We start from the raw sequence: 12,127 nt of genomic DNA, 5'->3' as shown, positions 1-12,127 counted from the left end.
GAAAAACAAAAACGAAAACAGCAGAATTCAGCAGTAGCACAAAGGTAGGCAAGAACAGGAAGCGGGGAGTCTGATGAAAAACAGAGGGTTCTCAGTTATCAGGCCTAGGCCAGTGTGATCAAGCTGAATTGTGCTTCTGTGTCTTAGTTCAGTTCAGATCAGTCGCTCAGTCGTGTCCAACTCTTTGCGACCCCATGAATCGCAGCACGCCAGGCCTCCCTGTCTATCACCAACTCCCGGAGTTCACTCAGATTTCACGTCCATCGAGTCAGTGATGCCATCCAGCCATCTCATCCTCTGTCATCCCCTTCTCCTCCTGCCCCAATCCCTCCCAGCATCAGAGTCTTTTCCAATGAGTCAACTCTTCGCATGAGGTGGCCAAAGGACTGGAGTTTCAGCTTTAGCATCAGTCCTTCCAAAGAAGTCCCAGGGCTATCTCCTTCAGAATGGACTGGTTGGATCTCCTTGCAGTCCAAGGGACTCTCAAGAGTCTTCTCCAACACCACAGTTCAAAAGCATCAATTTTTCAGTGCTCAGCTTTCTTCACAGTCCAACTTTCACATCCATACATGACCACAGGAAAAACCATAGCCTTGACTAGACAGACTTTTGTTGGCAAAGTAATGTCTCTGCTTTTCAATATGCTGTCTAGGTTGGTCATAACTTTCTTTCCAAGGAGTAAGCGTCTTTTAATTTCATGGCTGCAGTCACCATCTGCAGTCTTATCCTCAGGTGCCATCAAATTTCTTCTCTCATGTGCTTCAAACTTTCTATGCAAACTTGGGTAAATTTTTATTTATTGCAACCTAATTATCCTGAAAGTGAAAGTTTAGTTGCTCAGTCATGTCTGACTGTATATGACCCCATGGACTGTAGCCCGCCAGGCTCCTTTGTCCATGGAATTCTCCAGGCAAGACTACTAGAGTGGGTAGCCATTCCCTTCTCCAGGGGATCTTCCCAACCCAGGGATCAAAACCTGGGTCTTCTGTGTTGCAGGCAGATTCTTTACCATCTGAGCCACCAGGGAAGCCCTTAATAATCCTGAGAGTTATTTAAAATCAAAAAGTATTTATAAATTTAATAATATATAATAGGCATTATAAATCAAAAGAGTTTAAGAGATTCTCCTTACAGTTCCATTTCATATAAAATTACCAGATCCAAAGTATGTGAATAATAAAATACATTTCAATCTGAAAAAGAACTTTTTAATCTTAAGGTATATTTCCATATTAGAAAATCATAAGCAATTTTGGTATCTATCACATAGGATGATAGTTCTGTAGTAAATTGTCAAACATTTTGGCCCTAGTTAAACCTGAACTCTAGTTTGTGCTAAGCTTAAACTTAATGGAAAGTATACTTATTTGCTCAAGTAACAAATGTTCTCTATTTGTTTCTAGACTGGAAAATTTTAACTGTTTATTCCAAATTCAGTGTATTTTGTTATAAGGCTCTTTTGACCTGCATGGCAAAATCCTCTACCTTGAAATAACTTAGACAAAAAGGAAAGTTTGTCAGTTCTCATAACAGGTCCTCTTATATTAGACTTCAGATTTGGCTCAAACTCTAACTAGTAACCTTTCTCTGTCTCTTGACTCAGTTTTCCCCTTGAAGAGCCTTCTTTCTTGAGTAGGTGCTTTCGTATCTTAGGTAGGTAAGTAGGTTTAGTCGCTCAGTCATGTCCAACTCCTGCAACCCCATGGCCTGTAGCCTACCAGTCTCCTCTGTCCATGGGATTTCCCAGGCAAGAATACTAGAGTGGGTTACCATTTCCTTCTCCAGGGGATCTTCCTGTTGCAGGGATCAAACCCAGGTTTCCTGTATTGCAGGCAGACGCTTACTGACTGAGCCACCAGGGAAGCCCTCCCCTATCTTACCTCTTGCAAATTAAGAAATCTTGGCAGGAGAACTTCTCATTCCACTGTTTCCAGCAAATGCCTCACCTTGACACTAAGAATCAGCTTCTGCGGCCAAGGATAGAATGCTGAGTTTCAAGGTCTGGGTCCTGTGTCCACTCTGAAGTCACATGAACTAAGAGCAGGGCAATGGGAGCAGGTAATTTCACCAAGAAAAACAAAGATGCTTTTATTATGAGAAGGATAGGTGGTGCTGGGAGGCATAAGCAAAGATATCCTCTATATCTACCCAATATATTTTGCATTTTTGTAGTTACTCTGACTGCATGCCCACCACAGTTATTACAGCTTTGTTCTTGTCAGTTGTGGTCTGTTAACCTACACATTCTTATGTACTGTGTGTGTTAGTAGCTCAGTCATGTCTAACTCTTTGCGACCTCATGGACTGTAGCCTGCCAAGCGCCTCTGTCCGTGGAATTCTCCAGGCAAGAATACTGGAGTGGGTTTCCATTCCCTTCTCCAGGGATTTTCATGACCCAGGGCTCAAACCCAGGCCTCCTGCATTGCAGGCAGATTCTTTACCTTCTGAGCCACCACTAATAGTGCATTATCTTCCACATTAAGTGAAAGTCACTCAGTCGTGTCCGACTCTGCAACACCATGGCCTATACAGTCCATGGAATTCTCCAGGTCAGAGTATGGGAGTGGGTAGCCTTTCCTTTTTCCAGGGGATCTTCTACCAATTGAAAAATCATTCATCCTGTGACAGTCTTAGGAGCTGAGACCTTTTATGTAATATGATTCAAAGAGTGCCTGGATATTTCCTCTTTTTCCCAAATATTCCCTCCTACTTCCCAGCACGGAGATGTACTTTTTTGTATCCTTGGGGTCTCAGAGTTTTCCAGTTTAATTTAAACACAGATATCTCCTTAGAGCAGCAGTTATCTTAAGGCACTCAGAGTTGGTGCTCTAGCTGGGATTAGCTTATGGCCAGTGATAAAACAGTTTTCTGAGGGACAGTGTCTAAGAGAGATGGAATAGTAGATGATTTTTGTTGGCACAGCATCAAAGATTTACTTGATCTAACTTCACAGTTTTCTTATGGTTATTCCAGCTCTAAGTCATCTTTTATATTTCTTCAACTCCAATGGAAAAATGCAGATAAATTATATTGTGCATAAGAGAAGAAAGTTACAGAAGGATTTATTATTCATAGATGCTTTAAAAAAAAAAAAAAGAAGGGACTTCAAGTGCCAAACCACAAGGAAGACATGACATGATAACTATCCATCAGTGCTTATGGAATAAAATTCTATGTCAAAATAATGTTGTTATCTTTGCAAGTTTTTCTGGTAAGAAAAACTCACTGAATAACAGATGTTAAGATCATGAAAAATATTATTAAATTCAAGTACAAAGCAATAATGTTTTATTGAATTAAACTGCAGAGGATCTAGTTAAGTCTTTTAACATTTAGTACCTTTTCCCTGCCAGGCATTAATCTAGGTGTTTGGGCTACAGTGATATGTAAACAGACTGACATCCTCACTCTCATAGAGCTTACATGTTAGTAAAGGACATAGACATTATGTACTGATTATTATCAACAAAACAAATCAGTGAACTATGTAGAATAGAAATGTATAAATGCCACGGCAAAAATAAAACGTAGAATAAGTTAGCAGAAATAAGGTAGGCTGTGTGGCATTGTATGCGTGTGCTCAGTTGCTCGCGTCAGAGTCTTTGCGACCCCATGAACTGTAGCCCACCAGGCTCCTCTGTCCATGAGATTTCCTAGGCAGGGTAGATTTGACTGGGAAGATGACATTTGGGCAAAGACTTGAACCTCTGCAGGAATGAGCTGTAGGGTGTTGGCAGGAAGAAATTGTGGGCAGAGGGATCAGCCAGGGAGAAGTTCCTGGGGAGAATGTGTCTGTAGGACTCAGGACCAGTAATAAGGCTGGTATGCTGGGAGTGAGTGACCAAGGAGAGTGGGAGAGGTGAGAACACAGAGGATTTTATTATATTGTGTTGTTCAGTTACTCAGTCATGTCTGACTCTTTGCGACCCCATGAAGTGCAACACGCCAGGCTTCCCTATCCTTTACCATCTCTTGGAGTTTGCTCAGACTGATGTCCACTGAATTTATGATGCCATCCAACCTGCTTTAGTACAAATTAGTTGTATCCTCTGAGGTTCCAAACGTTCAGCTATTACATTTTTAATGTATTTTTCTTTGTAATTATGATTAGATTAACAAGTTCTATATGGACTCCTTTTGTTTGATGTTAGCCGTACCCGTTTTAAGCTTCCTCAATTTGTAATCTCATTTTTTAAATAAATATGAGCTAAAAACCACCACCATCACGTATGTTAGAAGAACACTCAAAAAAATGTGTGGTTTTGACAGGGCCAAAGGGTAGGAAGCTGCCATATGTGACTATTCTCAGCAGCAGACTAGATGGTGATGAGAAGGACATAGCCTTACTGCAAAATACACCTAAAAGTGGATGACTGCAACCAATCTCCCTCTAGCGTCCAAGAAAGAAAATGTGCAGCCCTTGCTCCACTGGAATTTGTTGGAAATGCAGCTTAAGTGAAGTCGAGATAAAGTTTAGTTTAGACATGACCACTGAGGCGCTGGTCAACTATGGGCTAAGTATTGACCAGAATCTTAAATACATGAAAAAGTCTGATGACACTATTGTGAAGTAACTTAGTAGTTGATCAAATTTATCTGAGATTAGTTTGGCAATTGGCAATTATAATTCATATGTGATCATTTCATAAATATTTGTTAATATGAAACCCAGTGGATGGAGCTAAAGAATTTGGGGGAAAAAATTACAAAACCAGAAAATCAGAGTCCCTACTCTTGATAACTATGATATATTTTGAATTTTCTGTCCTCAGTATGTATTCCCAGCCCTGCCTTTGCTGTTAAATGATGCAATTTATGGCTTCTTTCTTCCAGGGAATGTGAATGCTTAGAGAATAGCAATTTATTTAGTGTTAGCCTAAGTAAACACAAGAGAGCAGGTCTGTGAAAGGAAATAAAGTATTACATCCCCAAAGTGGGTCTTATGCTTTTACTTGTTTCTTTTAATAGCAAGAATTGATAATTTTTTAATTGATAAAAATTTTAATGTTTTACTAATTGTTTTGAAGTCAAAAATTTTCCCCTTTAGGTCTTGGATTCTTGCTCAGTATTTCCTGGATATTTACAGTTATAAAATTTATTTTTCTATCCACTTAAATATTATGTGAATATAAGTATATCTTAACATTTGCATAAGTAAAACAAAAATACAAGTTGATCCATAAAAAATTAAATAATGTTGGAATATATATATATATATATATATATATAATAAAAAGCACCCTTCAGCAGCCTATTTCCCCTCAGTACTATATTCTTTCCCATGGTGAAACCAACCTATTAGAAGTATGAGTTTTATTTAAATGTTCAGTTTTTGTGTACATACACACAAATACAAACTGTTTTTCTTTATTCTGCATTACTCATTTATCTGTATAACTTGGAGATACCTGTGTGTAACAACTATTCACTTATCTCTACCATTTTGTCTCTGTATCTGTTTACCTTCTTATCCATCCAGCCATTTAACTATCTGATCTCTCATTTTCAACATTATCACATAAGCTTATCGGTCATCTCCACCTCTTTCATCAGTCATCTCCATTTCTTTCTGCTCACCTGCGTCAATCTCTCTCCCCAAAGACTGACTCTCTTTCCTTCTTGGTCACAAGACAGAAACTATCACCAGCTGACTCTGAGTTTGCATCTTATATCAAGAACACACATAGAATCAGACTATTATTTTTAATGCTGATTCCCAGTTTCACAGGGAAGGAAGGGGCTCACTGGCCTTATTAGCTCAGATGTGACACCAAATGGAAATAACCATGTGGCCAGAGGCAGATGGTGTTGTGGCAACATGACTGCCAGAAATCTTGTTCTGCAGCTGAACGGCAAATGTTACATGACATTAATTCTATGTGGGATCTACAAAATAATACAAGTGAATCTAGATACAAAACAGAAACAGACGCACAGGCATGGAAAACAAACTTATGGTTACCAAAGGGGAGAAGGACGGGGAAGGGCAAATTGGGAGCATGAGATTAACAGGTACAAACTACTGCATGTAACATCAGATCAGATCAGATCAGTTGCTCAGTCGTGTCCAACTCTCTGCGACCTCATGAATCACAGCACGCCAGGCCTCCCTGTCCATCACCAACTCCTGGAGTTCACTCAGACTCACGTCCATCGAGTCGGTGATGCCATCCAGCCATCTCATCCTCTGTCATCCCCTTCTCCTCCTGCCCCCAATCCCTCCCAGCATCAGAGTCTTTTCCAATGAGTCAACTCTTCGCATGAGGTGGCCAAAGGACTGGAGTTTCAGCTTTAGCATCAGTCCTTCCAAAGAAATCCCAGGGCTATCTCCTTCAGAATGGACTGGTTGGATCTCCTTGCAGTCCAAGGGACTCCCCAGAGTCTTCTCTAACACCACAGTTCAAAAGCATCAATTTTTAAGTGCTCAGCTTTCTTCACAGTCCAACTTTCATATCCATACATGACCACAGGAAAAACCATAGCCTTGACTAGACAGACTTTTGTTGACAAAATAATGTCTCTGCTTTTGAATATGCTATCTAGATTGGTCATAACTTTCCTTCCAAGGAGTAAGTGTCTTTTAATTTCATGGCTGCGATATCTTGTAATAACTTGTAATGGAAAAGAATCTGAAAAAATATTTAATGAATCATTTTACAGTATACCTGAAACTAATGCAATATTGTAAATCAACTATAATTTAATAAAAAAAAATTCACATACCATATAATAACAAAAGGGAACTGCAGATGAGAGTCTGTTTTCAGTGAAAATGGTTCCCCAAGAAAGAGATGGGGGTCTAGGCATACAGTTCACTCAGGGTCCACTTCCAGGCTGTTGTTGTGTTGTGCTGAGTCGTGTCTGACTCTTTGTGATCCCATGGAGCCTACCACGGAATTTTTTCAGGCAAGAATGCAATGGCATATTACTTAGCCATAAAAAGGAACACATTTGAGTCAGTTCTAGTGAGGTGGATGAACCTAGAGCTTATTATACAGATTGAAGTTAGTCAGAAAGAGAGAAACAAATATCATATATTAACACACACACACACACACATATATATATATATATATATATATATATATATATATATGAAATCTAGAAAAAGGTACTGATGAGCCTGTTTGTAGGGCAGCAAGAGAGATCCGGGCATACAGAACAGACTTGTGGACATGGTCAGAGAAGTAGAGAGAGAGACAAATTAAGAGAGTAGTTTTGAAACATATATATTACCCTATGTAAAATAGACAGCCAGTAGGAGTTTGTCGTATGACCCAGGGAGCTCAACTGGCTGCTCTGTGACAATCTAGGGGGATGGAATGGAGTGGGAGGTGAGAGGGAGTTTTCTGAGGGAGGGGGCATATGTATACCTGTGGCTGATTCATGCTGATGTATGGCAGAAACAAGCACAACATTGTAAAGCAATTATCCTCCAATTAAAAGTAAACAAATTAAAAAAGAACACTGGAATGGGTTGCCAACCCAGGAATTGACCCCGTGTCTCTTACACCTCTTACATTGGTAGGTGGATTATTCACCACTGCGCCACCTAGGAAGCCCCCGCCACTTTTAGGTAATGTCCTCTTAAAACAATTTAATTCAGTTGTAAAACTTACCTCTCAAAGGTAAACTCTAGTATCAATAGCATTATTTTGCGTATTTGTACAGGAATTATCTTCGACAACTATTTCTAGGATAGTCTTTTATTCTTCTCTAGCTTCTAAACCTGCATTACAATTATGCATTCTATACTACAAAATGCAATGCTTTGGGATCTGAGTACACTCTCCCTCCACTCGCCCCCAAACTAAATCAGAAAACATAGTCTGAGATGTTATTACTGAAACAAAAACTATCATTGAAATTGGATGTCACCTTAAAAAAAAAAAAAGTCAAAACATGCTTGTTTTCGATATATCTCCTGGTAAAAAATGTAAATGGATAGTGGCAGTGAAGCCAACTTGCCATGGCAGAAGAATTTAGAAGAGATTAATTCCTCGTGATGGTGACTGCAGCCATGAAATTAAAAGATGCTTACTCCTTGGAAGGAAAGTTATGACCAACCTAGATAGCATATTCAAAAGCAGAGACATTACTTTGCCAACAAAGGTCCGTCTAGTCAAGGCTATGGTTTTTCCAGTGGTCATGTATGGATGTGAGAGTTGGACTGTGAAGAAAGCTGAGCGCCGAAGAATTGATGCTTTTGAACTGTGGTGTTGGAGAAGACTCTTGAGAGTCCCTTGGACTGCAAGGAAATCCAACCAGTCTATTCTGAAGGAGATCAGCCCTGGGACTTCTTTGGAAGGAATGGTGCTAAAGCTGAAACTCCAGTCCTTTGGCCACCTCATGCGAAGAGTTGACTCATTGGAAAAGACTCTGATGCTGGGAGGGATTGGGGGCAGGAGGAGAAGGGGATGACAGAGGATGAGATGGCTGGATGGCATCACTGACTCGATGGACATGAGTCTTAGTGAACTCCGGGAGTTGATGATGGACAGGGAGGCCTGGTGTGCTGTGATTCATGGGGTCGCAAAGAGTCGGACACGACTGAGTGACTGAACTGAACTGAACTGAACTGAATTTATTGGCACAGACTGTATTACTGGGATTTGAGGAAAGTCTGGGTGTTCATTGGAAGGACTGATGCTAAAGCTGAAACTCCAGTACTTTAGCCACCTCATGCGAAGAGTTGACTCATTGGAAAAGCCTCTGATGCTGGGAGGGATTGGGGGCAGGAGGAGAAGGGGACGACAGAGGATGAGATGGCTGGATGGCATCACTGACTCGATGGACGTGAGTTTGGGTGAACTCCGGGAGTTGGTGATGGACAAGGAGGCCTGGTGTGCTGCGATTCGCGGGGTTACGAGGAGTTGGACACAACTGAGCGACTGAACTGAACTGAACTCCTCATGAAAACTTTAAGTTACAGCCCTAATATTTCAGTGTTTCCAGTTCTCTTGAAGAGTTTAGAAGAATATAAAATGATATAATCAGTATTCATGAAGATACTTTGCTCCAAAGGCCACCTGTTTGTATAATTGGAGTTTTTGCCTTTAATGTCTTATTGTTATTGCTATTGTTACTTTTATTTTGGAAATTTCATAACTATAAAAATAGAAGAGTGTAATTATAATGAATTCATATATGTATGATATGTACACATCACTGAGTCAACAATTACCAACTCATGATCAAACAGGTTTCACTTAATCCCAAAATCCCTCCCTGAGATTGTTTTGAAGCAAACTCCTGACATAAAGCCATCTCATCTTGTAAATATTCTAGTATGTATATATCTTTAAAAGATAAAAATTTTCTGCAAAAGAAAACTCATTCACAGAAACCATGATCACATCTTAAAAATTAATAATAGCTTCTAAATTTATCAAGTATCCATCATATAATTTTTCATTTAACTCAGGTCCATATATGATCCATGCATTACAACCATTTAATGTGACTCAGTTATCTTTTAATTTATGAGTTTCTTCATTTGTCAATTCTTTCCTTGAATTTTTTGTCATTTTTTCTGCTGTTCATAAAAATTGAGTCATTTGTTATACAGTTACACATGTAGTCAGGGTTTACTGATTTCATACCCATGGTGCTATTTAATATGTTCCTCCATTTCCTATATATCTGAAAATTCATACTTCAATATAGAGGCTTGATCAGATTCAGTATTTTGGCAAGACACCTTGATAGGTTGTACAGCTGACCCTTGAACAACTCAGAGGTTAGGAACACCACCCTCCACACAGTAAAAATGGACACATAACTTCACAGTCAGCCCTCGAAATCCTCGGTTCCACATTTGCCAATTCAACCAACCTTAGATTATGTAGTATCATAGTGTGTATTTATTGAAAAAACTTTGTGTATAAGTTACCTGTGCAGTCCAAACCCATGTAGTTCAAGGGTATACTGCCATCAAGCAGTGTTTAATAGTTGGCAGTCTCAATATTTGTAATGTAACCAAGCACTGATGATAATTGCCTAGATTCCATAATTCCTTAAGAATGGCAAAATGATAATGTTTTAATTCTACCATCTATTCTTCATATTTTAACCCCTATACCTAGAAAGCCCTATATGAAAAGCACATCTTGATAATTTATTTGGTTACCCTGAAGTATTGTGAGACTAGAAAAAGCATAATAAATGCTTGTTTTTTCTTTTATCATTTTCAAAATAATTAGCTTGGTCTTTTATAATTTCCTTGCTGTCTGATTTGTCAAGATAATAAGGCTGATTTCGTATATTTCCTACTTTAGCCTTTTCTGTAAAGAGCCCTTAGTCCTTTTAGTAAGAAGTTGATAATGACACTGAAAATTCAAATTCCAATGAAGTGAAGGAGTATGTCAAGGCTGTATATTGTCACCCTGTTTATTTAACTTATATGCAGAGTACATCATGAGAAATGCTGGGCTGGAGGAAGCGCAAGCTAGAATCAAGATTGCCGGGAGAAATATCAATAACCTCAGATATGCAGATGACACCACCCTTATGGCAGAAAGTGAAGAAGAACTAAAGAGCCTCTTTATGAAAGTGAAAGAGGAGAGTGAAAAAGTTGGTTTAAAGCTCAACATTCAGAAAACTAAGATCGTGGCATCCGGTCCCATCACTTCATGGCAAATAGATGGGGAAACAGTAGAAACAGTGGTTGACTTTATTTTTCTGGGCTCCAAAATCACGGCAGATGATGACTGCAGCCATGAGATTAAAAGACACTTACTCCTTGGAAGGAAAGTTATGACCAACTTAGATAGCATATTAAAGAGCAGACACATTACTTTTTCAACAAAGGTCCGTCTAGTCAAGGCTATGGTTTTTCCAGGGGTCATGTATGGATGTGTGAGAGTTGGACTATAAAGAAAGCTGAGTGCCGAAGAATTGATGCTTTTGAACTGTGGTGTTGGAGAAGACTCTTGAGAGTCCCTTGGACTGCAAGGAGATCCAACCAGTCAATCCTAAAGGAGATCAGTCCTGGGTGTTCATTGGAAGGACTGATGTTGAAGCTGAAGCTCCAATACTCTGGCCACCTGATGCGAAGAGCTGACTCATTTGAAAAGACCCTGATGTTGGGAAAGGTTGAGGGCAGGAGGAGAAGGGGACAAGAGAGGATGAGATGGATGGATGGCATCACCGACTCAATGGATATGGGTTTGGGTGGACTCTGGGAGTTGGTGATGGACAGGGAGGCCTGGCATGCTGCAGTTCATGGGGTCGCAAAGAGTCAGACACGACTGAACGACTGAACTGAAGAAGTGAAAGTCACTGAGTCACATCTAACTCTTTGCAACCCCGTGGACTATAGAGTCCATGGAATTCTCCAGGCCAGAATCTGGAGTGGGTAGCTGTTCCCTTCTCCTAGGGACCTTCCAAACCCGAGGATTGAACCCAGGTCTCCCACAATGCATGCAGATTCTTTACCAGCTGAGCACCAGGAAAGTTTACACTTAGCCTCATAGATCTTACATCTGTTTCTTCCAATTCCAGTATCTCCAGTATCAAAAGTCCTGGCCCCCACCACATAAATTACAATTAAAACCCCATAGAAACCACAGGAAAGTCTCAAGATAATGCTACCACCCCTACCACTAAGAATCTGATGATTGAAAATAGTTCAGTAATGAATAATTGGGCTTCCTTGATTGCTCAGTCAGTAAAGGATCCACCTGCATTGTGGGAGACCTGAGTTTGATCCCTGTGTTGGGAAGGTCCCCTGGAGGAGGGCATGGCAACCCACTCCAGTATTCTTGCCTGGAGAATCCTCATGAACAGAGGGGCCTGGTGGGCTACAGTCCATGGGATCACAAAGAGTTGGACACAACTGAGCAATGAAGCACAATGAATAATTATTTTATAGTTATTTAAAGTACTTCTACAGTGACAATGCCAATTATTGTAAATGAGACTAATTTATATTCATGGTGCCCCCCACTCTATTTCTGTCCTCCATTTTAATTTTTGTGGTGGCTTATCTTTAATACTTTTTAAATTGTAAGCAAAGACAAGTGGATAGAATTACCGTTGTAGATATATATTTGTAACTATCCTTTCCTAGTTGAATGATAGTACACAATTTTCCATCTTGCCTTTTTCAGTTAATGATGCATCTTGG

General features: G+C 39.8%; 1 protein-coding gene across 5 annotated transcripts in view; it reads left to right on the top strand.

Annotated features, from left to right (window-relative positions):
• DKK2 (dickkopf Wnt signaling pathway inhibitor 2) overlaps positions 1-12,127 on the top strand; it is a 605,998-nt gene that overhangs the window by 458,989 nt on the left and 134,882 nt on the right. The gene's annotated exons all lie outside the window — the stretch shown is intronic.

The sequence above is a fragment of the Bos grunniens genome, chromosome 6, assembly GCF_055505025.1.
Source record: "Bos grunniens cultivar Pamir isolate PY7600 chromosome 6, Bosgru_T2T1.0, whole genome shotgun sequence".
Taxonomy (NCBI): domain Eukaryota; kingdom Metazoa; phylum Chordata; class Mammalia; order Artiodactyla; family Bovidae; genus Bos; species Bos grunniens.
This window is presented reverse-complemented; position numbering and strand designations above follow the sequence as displayed.